The following is a 10,770-nucleotide window of genomic DNA, read 5'->3' on the forward strand; positions in this document are numbered from 1 at the left end:
GTTTTATTCGTGTTCATGAGCCGGCTTTATAGAAGCTTCTTTTCCAAAAGGAAAATAATGTTAACTCACACCTGCTTTCAAGCCAAATCAATTTTCATATAACTTGACGAAAGAAGTTGATGTGACTTTCTAATGTTCAGTTGTGAAACTGTGAAGCTTCCTTTACGGATCGTCGATTCTGTGAGGTAAAACAAGGACGGAACGAAGACGAGAGGTTGAGTGTACGAAGCTGGTTAAAAACACGGTGGGGAGAGGTTTTTGATTTGCATATGAATGTTTATGATAGACATTTGCTTCCTTTGCTTATTTTACCAGTTTGCAATTATCGAGATTTAATTAAAAAGGGACAAAAAAATTTAGTAAGGTTGGTTTTTCCTTCGGGTATGTAAAAATATACTATTTTCTCATCTTGAAATATCCTTCGCTGCCTTCACGGTCACCTAAATCTTTAATTTGCAAACATTTCTTTATCATTCGTTATTACAAGATTCTTGAGAAAGAAAATGTTAAATTAGTAATGAAGGTAGACCCCCTCTTAGTTAAGTTGTTCAGAAAATCGAGCAATAATTTAAGTCTGGAGATGAAAGCACTCCGCCAGAAAAGCCGGCCCTGGGAATGTTCAATTCGTTCAAAATATTATAGCTTCTCAAAATAGTTTGTTTGCCCTCTAGACCTTTTTCATAAATGGCTGCCAATTTAAAATTCTTTTGTTTGCATTTAAATTAGCCTCACTAGTTTGAATTATCCACTCAAAAACGAGGTTAGTCAGGTTAGTTTTAATACTTACAAAATAATTTATAATTGGCAGCCATTTATGAAAAAGGTCTATACAACTGCTCACCTAAAATGTAATAAATTCCGAACCCATTTCGACAGGAAAGTAGATTTCGTGAAAGATATAACAAGTTATATAACTTGTAAATGCTTCAAACCTTTGTTTTCTTAAACAAATTTGGCAGTTTGCACCTTTTTACAAATTGGCGCACTAGAAAAGATATTGAATGCAACGAGAGAACCTCCGTTGAGTTCACAACGAACAGGACACACATTTGCGGGCTTTTAATTAAATTAATATACTCGAAACTCCAAAGCTTAATACACATTACCCAGAAAGCTATGTTAATTATTTTTTTCGAAAATAAGAAAAGAAGATATGCCATTTTGTCCTCGAGATGACCAAGCGTGGCTTTAGTCCTTATCAACAACTTTTCGAGGGAGCGAAAGGCAATGCAATTTGAAGTTATTTTGGGAACATACAAAATTACCTTTAAATTGAAGAAAACCTTAAAATAGTAGTTTGCTAAGATAGAAGAACACTAAAGAGATGATAATCTACCATTATGGAACAAGGATGGCTGAGAATGGAGAAGATTGACTCGGATTACAAACGACGAACTTAAAAAAGTTAGGCTAAACTTTTCAAGATGCGCACACCGTAGTGTAAGTCCTTCACTCTTCCCCGCAGCAGTCCATCTCCTGGCAACCCTGGGGTGTATATACGCATTCAGGACCGTTGATGTGTCCTTTCCGTCGCCATGTGGTGCTAGTTGTCCTGTGGTAAGGTTTTCGTTAGAGTGGGTGCTCGTCCAAAAAATCTTGAGTACTTTCCTTACACGTCTTCTTAAGCTTGAAATTGAAAATATTCCAACATCTTTGTCGCCACTTCCTCCAACGTACAGATGACTACTTTTTGACTCAAAATCATTTCTGATCGAAGGGACAACTAGTTGTACTCCTCCTCGAATCAACTGACGAGTGCAATATTTTTGTGCGATTCATTTATGTTTACTTGTTGTTCCAATCTTCCCGAGAATGTTTTTTTTTTTGGCCATATTATTTAGGCATGAAGAGAGCCCGAGATTAATTGGTAAAGAACCATCAATCATATGCTAATTAATGATAAAACCAGTTATAGTGCTATCTCAACGCAGACCAACACTAATAAGCCTATTGTCGAGGGCAGTAGCACCATTGTTGTTAAAGGCTACACCTTTAAAGTTGGATTGAGTTGTCGCTGTACGGAAGTAAGGCGTGGTACGATCATTACACCAAGAATTACACTGCTTGTAACAGCTACTCGTGTAACCAGAAACGAAGAAGCCAGCATAGAAAGAAGTATCGCAGATAAGCAGCTGGTAGGAGTAGGCGTTGTTTGCACCCACGCCGTCTCACAATCCATAGGTACCAGCAGTCTTCCCATAGTTCCCAGCGGCCGTTATGGGCTGGTTGACTCTTCGCTTGAAGTAGGCTTTGTTTCCAGTTTGGTGATCGATGAAGAAGATTTCTGTGAACTGATAAAACGGAAACATAACTTTTTGGTCGTAGATGAGTTATGGGATAAACAATTTTCTATTTTGCCTTCATGACAAAACCGAACACACTCAAAGGTTATGAGGCATAGGCGCGTTGGTCAGCCAGGACCAAGATATGTTTTAATCGACACAATAAGATTACAACAAAGTGGATAAAAGATTCATCAAATGACATTCTACCTCTTATTAGGAAAAATAGGGTCCGTGTACCCCCGACCAAATGCAGTGGTGCCACTCACAATAAAATCGAAGATAAATTAGATAACGCTATTTACACAACACTAGAACAAAAAATAAACCTTATCCGAAAGTGCTAGTGGCAAGGCCGACCCTAGAATGTCACAACTTTCTCAACAGTCTCTTTTTACAAACCGACTAGCCATGAGCTTTCGCGTACTACGCTCGTACCCAGTTCTCTGTTCCGTTTCGATAAAATAGAAATTTTACCACAAATTACATTTTCACTGATAAAATCTCGTGGTATTGGTTCCCCAATCTGACAGCTACAATTTTTCCGTTTGTAAATGGTCGAGGCCACTTGAGCGATAATCATTTTTTCCACCAAAAAATAACGCCAACCACCGTAGACTAGAACATTTTGCATTGCTATGCTGAGAGGTTGTCTTTAAAAATTCGTGTCGATCATCAAATTAGCGGTAAAACGAAAATCCAGCGTTTCTCGCTCGCACACGTTTTCCGCGTCATGCGACAACTACATTGTATCTCTTTGAAGTCTTGATTGGTTCACTGGATTGTCTTCTGTGTTGATTGGCCAGAGTGGTTACCTTTGATTTGGTCTCACGACCGTCAATTGAAAACTGTTCAAATCACCTTATTTGGATCAAATTTTATCTAATAATTATTACCAGGTCTAGGCCTCAGCCGGAGGAAATATGACATCGACATTAATTACAGAAAGTCTTGGTTAACAACGACGCCATGGACCGACGGTCCAGTGCTACTCAGTAAATCAGGGTAGAAAGTCATATTTTGAAGCATTGGTGATAGTCTCTTGCCTGGTTTTCCATTATTTTAAAAAGTAATCCTCCGTGTAGGAAAAAAGATGGCGACTGGTACAAGTACCCATAAGTCGTAGCGCGCAAACACCATAACAATGCCCATTAAAACTTACAGGAAGGTTCTAAAAGCTTCAATGTGGTTAATACAGGAACGAATTCTGACAAAATATAGTTTGCCTTCTGCCTAATGGGCTGTGTTCGCTTCGATAGGTATTGTGGTAAAATATAGAGCCGCCATCTTTTTTCCCCATTGAGGATTGCCTTTTCTCCATGATTGACTAATGTATGATCAGTCAACTTACTGGAATGTTGTTGCAGTTGGTCCTGTAGCCGTCACTTCCATAAGGAAACTGAGCGCTGTATGTGACTTCAGTCTTGGGTTTGACATATTCATCAGTAGTGTAAGACATGGTCCATCCTCCATTGTATGACGTCATGTCACAGTAGGCTAGAAATGCAATGCGTTTGAATGGCTTCCTGCATCCGGGTCCAACCAATACATTCCATCTTGATAAATACCCCGGCTCTTGATCTGCCGACAGTCAACCGCTGGACCTGGTTACACAGGAAATTATTTTACACATGTTGAACAATCCCTCGACCCCTGATCTCCAAGTTTTTGTTTCTACTTGTGTTATGGTTGTTCATGGCGGTCAAATAATTTATATAACAAGTCAAATTATTCTCGCATTTTCATTGGTCGTTACTTATGATCATTTGTAAGGAGGATGTATGAATGACGCCAGTAACATTTTTTGTTCCTTTATTGTACAAAATAAATAGATTCCATGTTGCCGTGCGTCTGTTCAGTAATAGACCACAGAATACTTAAAAACGTGGTAAGAACTTCAAACACACACTCGGCTATCACCTCATGGACCACTATTTTGTTCTTACCATATTTTGACTTCATCTGTGATCAATTACTGAACAGACGCATGGCAACATGGAATCTATTTGTTTAAATCTTTCTCACAATGCAGATTGCAAGTACCTCGTGAGTGGTCGACCACATCGTGTGGCTGCATCACAAGTGACCAGATTGTGAAACAAACGATTATACGTCATAATTATGAAGGAAAAAAAAACATGTCATAAATTACCTAGTATTTCACAGTGCTTTCCATGAAATCCAAGAGGGCAGGCGCACTGATAATCACCATCTTCGTACTTGGCCACACAAGTTGCACTGTTCATACAGGGAATGCTGGAGCAAGGACTCTGTTTTCACCAAAGAAAATAATTGTCAACAGTGACACTGAGTACATGCTGTGATTTAGACGTACGTTAATTCAGATTTGTAAGTTTGCTAATTTTTTCAAACTTTTGATTTACTGATCACCACCTTTTTGCTTATGTTTGTGCTTGCGCTTCTTTCATACTGAAAACCAGGCTCGGGGGGGGGGGGGGGGGCACTCCCATATAAAAATCACGGGGGCTTGTCGTACCTTTTAGAGGTTAGAAAAAGCGGTTTTGGTTCCTCATTGCGTGTTCACCCTCAAATAGTTCACAGCCGGAGCTTTTGTGGTACCTTTTGGGGTATTGCGCCGAAAAAAAACATATGGCATGAGATAATGTTCGTTTTTTTTGAATTGGTACCTCTGAGGAGAGAAAAAAATTTCAATTCACGCTCACAATGCAAGATCTTGGTACCTTCTCTTAGATGGCCTTTTCAAAATTTCCGACGAGCAACCCCCGTCCCGGCCCCCCAGAGCTATCTGTTTTATATAAAGAAACCAAAAAGTAGAGTTAATGTTATTGACGTCACTATACGTCTGTCCCCCGATAGATCATAAGTAACAACCAATCAAAACGCGCGAATCGTTTGACTTATATATAAATACCCAGTGATATTCTAACTACACGTCTTAATTTGAAAGAGAAAATTTTAATGTTGCTCATACTAAGTTCAAGATTATTGTAAAAAATTAGAAATGGTCAATTAGTGATTCCGTGCGGAGAATTTAAAGCCAAGTCTTAAAGTCTTTGCTGTAGAGAATGCGTGTCACATATCGATTCAGTCTTAATATAAAATCTGTTTCAATTATTTGTGACACTTTACGAGAACACGACTGTGGCCAAGGCATACGACCGAATATCGTATTTTACTGTATAGTGATCTTGTAATAAACAAAAAATTGTTCCTTTTTTGGCGATGACAATTCTGTATTCAAAACGACATAACAGTTACCGAGAAACCGTAGTACAGTATTTTTTTACAGTTGAACTCTCAGGGGAAACGAAAAATAGTTCGAAATAGCGGGAGTTCGAAATATCCGATAGTAAATGACGGAAGGACAAATCCAGGAGGAATGGTTTGGAGTTCGAAATAACGGAGAATTCCAAATAACCGAATTTGAATTTTCGGGGTCCAACTACACTTACCTTGATACTCAAGTGATGGAACATCGCGCTGCCAATGAACATGTTGGAATTGTTGTATCTATCACTAGGTAACAGTTCACACAAAATCCAGCCATTCCCATCACGAAAGGCAGCCACATTAACCGAGAAACACGATGAGTGATCGACACAAAATTTACCGCACTCTCGAAGCCCTTTCACCGAAGCTGACCACGATACAGTTATGTTCAGATATCGAAATTTGTGCACAGCAAAGTTGGCATAAAAGACACCGTTCCTGAAATCTCGCTGCAAGCTTTTTGTGTCGTCAACGTAAACTTCAGTTATTCCTTGGAGAAACAGGTTTGCAAAGAAAACAAAAATAAAAATCCTCTCTCTAACTAAGAAGTGAAGCGTATTGTCATGTGTAGTTCAGGGGCACGAATTTAACGATAGAAATCCTTGTTTTAAGGTCTTAAAATAAACCCGAATTGCTTCTCTCGAGCGGCTTGTCTTATTTATTTGTTTTGGAAAGTATTTCAGCGGGTAATTAAAGAAGCCACTGCACACGCACGGATAGGCTGAAGGCTTGTAAATAATAGTTATTAAAATTGGTTCGTTTTATCACCGCAAAGTTAAGAGACACACCGACGAGAAAATAACACAAATTCTTATATACGTATATCTGGACCAGTGTCACAACACTGAAGAGTTCGCTCCATGCCATGAAGGAAACTAAGAGCTTTGGAGGTCTTACACCGTACTGTAAATAGTTCGGACGGATAAAAATTTCGGACGGTAAGTAGTAATGTAAGTTATTAGGCGCACCAACATCATGCAAACCGCTAGTGTCTACATTGGCTAGAAATCTTTTATCAATGCCTCGCCATTGTGTTAATTTATACGAAAAAGTTTTGTGAAGACTAAAGAAACATTTTAGTTTAGGATGGCAGCATTTACTTGTGAAAAAGTGAACTTCTAATATTCTGCTTTTCTCTTAAATTTCTAAACAAGAATGTAGATTCTATTTGGAAAAGTTCCAAATCTGGGTAATCGTAAAAGTACAGTTATTTCTTTTTGTTAAAAAAAAAAAAAAAATCTGCGTCCTTTTAAGCAGGTGCTAGTGAAAACATGTTTTGAAAGGAACCATCACCAAGTATGCGTTTGGAACTTATCTCTTGTTTTTCCCGCGCTATTACTGAACAAGTTGTAAGTTGTTGCAAAGTTATCTTGAAATTTGTCGCATATAGCTTTTATGAGTGCTATGTTATATACGTAGCTTAAAGTTCATTACCCCCAACCACCCTACTGGAATGGACAATAGGAAAAACACTGAACCCCAGTCTCTTTGAAAGTCGAGCAATAATTTCAACATTTTTATTGGAATAGAGTTTGTGCACTAAGGGTCGACTAAGACTGGACAAGACAGATAGCAGGATGCCGTAAGCCAAGAGGATCGATAACTTTGACATTTCGCCGAAAATTTACGTACGTACGATTTTGTTTTACAGCACCTGTTTTCTTACATCGGTTTTGCGAAAGCCGAATCAATTATTCGTTGTTTTTTTTTCATTAGTCATTGCTAAAGTTCTGAAAAAACGTCAATGTATACGTTTTATCAGACGTTTGTTGTTATTTTCTGGTAGATCATCTCAGTGCTCCTTGCTGTTGAGTTCAACTTCTTGTAACAGACATATGGAAAAGTCTCACAGATAAACTGCTGGTAGGAGTAAAAGTCAGCGCGGAGTCTTATGAGAGCTTCAACGAAAGTTTTTTCTAAAAGATAAAGAAAGAGGAATAATGAAGACACAATCCTGATACAACAGAAACGCGTGTAATGTCAGTAATATGTCGTAAAATTACAATAGCTGTTACAAATTTTAATAAAAGTCGAATTGTATTGTAAATCTGACATTGTAACAGCAGTTACCTTCAACTTTACAACCTGTCCTGAATTATAACGACAGTTAATTGGCGTACGTTATAATTGTCGTAAATTGTTATTGTCGCGTTGATTTGCAACATTTTTTCTCACAAATGACCCGCGCGCAAAATATGGGAGCGAGAACCTGCGAAAATCTATTTTTATTTTGGCGCCTTTTTCGTGGGGCTGACAGTCTAGAAATTAACCTGCATTGATGTATATTTCTAAACATCGGAATCTCGGAAGTCATCTTGGCACGATCAGTTCAACTCTAAAATCGGTTTTAGCAGCAAAGCTAGTGAGCGTGCTTTCCGTAATTGCCTGTTGTGCGGATCGATGTAAATACACGAGGTCACTTGACCTCAGGAATTTGTTTGTTTTTACAATGCCTATTTCAAATCGTGTAAGCAGACACCATTTTATTAGCTAGTCAAAAGGTTTCCGACGGAGCGAGCCGAACGCGGAGATCACCCCACTCCTCCCTCCCTCCCTTTAGGCCCCGTCCACACTACGCTGAGGGAATTTGAAAACTGAGGTTTTACTCTGGAAACGCATCAAATGTGTTCTGTCCAGACTACGCCGGAGGAATTTGAAAACGCAACAATCAACAGTCCTTTTGGATTTGTGTTTGAGGAAAATGCTGTCTCGGAAATCACATGATTATTGTGACTGAGCATCGTTTTCGAAAAGCTCCGTTATCAAAATGTTTTCCAACCACACGAAAACGAAAAGCCGGCGTTTTCAAATTCCGAAAAGTTCCGTTTCGTGACGGATTAGTGTGGACGGTATGCATATTTATGATCATCACCTTTTTAAATGCCTTAAAGGGACACAGTCAGCTGGCGCATGTGCCCATTACACTTAAGTACCATTTCATAGCAACTTGTATATCACAGAGAGGCGATCCATACTGTTTTTAACCAACTAGGATAAAATGATATCACAGGATGAGCAAAAACACACTCAAAAACAGGTTTTTCAATAAACAATTGAAAATCAAGCAAAACACTGCGAACTTAAAGTTTATTTTTATTGCCTAAATAGCGTTATCTGATTTATCTTTCATTCTGTTGTTTATATATCAACCTTAAGGCCCCAAAAGTAGCGCCACTGCATTTGGTCGGGAGTACACGGTCCTTAATTTTCCTAATAACAGGTTTTTGCAATACAAAATTTTGGGGTTTACGTGACCGGCTTCGGGGGCATGTAGGATATTATTTCATGCATCTCTTATGTTCTTTGTTGTAAGCTTTTTGTCTCAATTAAAACATATCTTGGTCCTGGCTGACCAACGCGCCCATGCCTCGACCTTTGCATGTGTGCGGTAGTGTAGTGAAGGCAAAATGACCTGTTCTAGGGAAAGTCCTTCCCAGAGATTTTTCCTCGGGAAGGAGGTCGGTTTCACTCCCAGATCCCCTCGGTTTTCTTTCGCTCGTTTCATTGATTCCTTGATTCCTTGATAGATAGATTGATTGATTGATTGATTGATTGATTTATTACATTTTAATGGCTAATATTTCTTATTTATAAATAGCGGGAAAAAATGAGATGATAACAGCAATAATAATGATAACAACAATAACGATGGTAATAATATTATAAAAGTGGTCTATGGTTTGAACCCCATACAAGACAGATCACCTATATTAAATACGAACCTTGTTGAATATATACACCATTGAAAGCTAAAATCAAAGTCACAATGTCCTACGAAAAAATCTTTTACATCAGTCTCTACGACATGCGCGCACATTCCACGACATTCGAACCTATTAAGGTAGTACGTTCCACACCTCAACTTTGCATTTGCGAATGGAATGCAAAGTTGGGCCAGGTAGCACTGTAAAAAACCAACTTACCTTAGAAATAACTCTGGCTGGAAGATCAAAGCATCAACATTGGAACACTATTTGCATCTTACGTTGACACTCTTTATGCTATAGACTTTTGTTCTTGGGCCATCGTAGTTTAACGAGGAATAAAACACAAATAGCGGTGATGCTTATCACCGCTATTTGTGTTTTATTCCTCTTTATGCTAGTCACGCGTGAACGAATGCGTGACGACTTCAAACAGGCTCAGGGATACTCAAAACATACACTCTGTCCACCCTAACAAACATTGGGTATCGTTTTTTCACCGCGTTTTAGGTCCAGTCCACACTACGCCGGAGAAATTTCAAAATGGAGATTTCACTCTAAAAATGCATCAAATATTTGCCTTCCTTCCTTCCTTCCTTAAAAACGCAACAATCACCGGCCATTTTGGATTTGTGGTTAAGGAAAACTCGGCAGGGGAATCGAAATCACATGGTTTTCGTGACTACATCGTTTTCGATCAGAAAGCTCCGTTATAAAATGTTTTCCGTCCACACGGTAACGAAAAGCCGGCATTTTCGGATTCATCCGGTTTGAGGAGCGTTTTGGAAAAGCTCGAGCTCCGTTTTCGTAACGGATTAGTGTGGACAGTAGGCGTAACCGCAGAAACAAAGCTGCGTTTTCAAATTCGTCCGGCGTAGTACGGACGCTGCTATAGTTAACAAGATCTTATTATCTCAATCGGACCTTGGGGTTCATCACTATCGTACCTGGATGTATGGATATATACGCAATACCGAATTAAAATGCACCAGACCGCTACTTTTTCACATAGAGATAAAAGCCAACTTAAGCTTATATACACTACAGCAAATATACTTTATGTCGATGGCTCTTTCCTTGGCTACATCGCCAGCGGGTGTCTATAGTTTACAGTTACAACTGCGTCCACCACCCATTGACTATTTGTTTCTAGAAAACAGCCCTATGAAAATACGCGCGCTGATTGGTTAAAAATCGTGTTTCTATAAGTCAGTGGAAACACAGAACTAGCACGAACTGTTGACGTAATGATGGCGCGAGCAAAGAGAATTTACATTTTGATGATCGAAGTAAACAAGCTATTTTTCTTTTTTTCGTCGCAGTGTTTGCTAAAAGAAATAGAAAACATGTTTTTCGTGTTTCTATCGTGTTATAGAAACACTCGCGAAAGTTTGGGAGAACCCGAAAAAGCTGTGGAAACACTCGCCTGCGGATCGTGTTCCCACAGCATTCCTCGTTCTCCCAAACTTCCACTCGTGTTTCTGTAACTCGATAGAAACACGGTACATGTTTATTATTTCTTAAATAATCAT

General features: G+C 38.9%; 1 pseudogene; it reads right to left on the reverse strand.

Annotated features, from left to right (window-relative positions):
* Positions 1-6,396, reverse strand: part of LOC145497502 (uncharacterized) — a 111,750-nt pseudogene extending 105,354 nt beyond the window's left edge.
* Between the last annotated feature and the right edge of the window lie 4,374 nt (positions 6,397-10,770).

This window comes from Orbicella franksi, chromosome 9 (genome assembly GCF_964199315.1).
Source record: "Orbicella franksi chromosome 9, jaOrbFran1.1, whole genome shotgun sequence".
Lineage (NCBI taxonomy): Eukaryota > Metazoa > Cnidaria > Anthozoa > Scleractinia > Merulinidae > Orbicella > Orbicella franksi.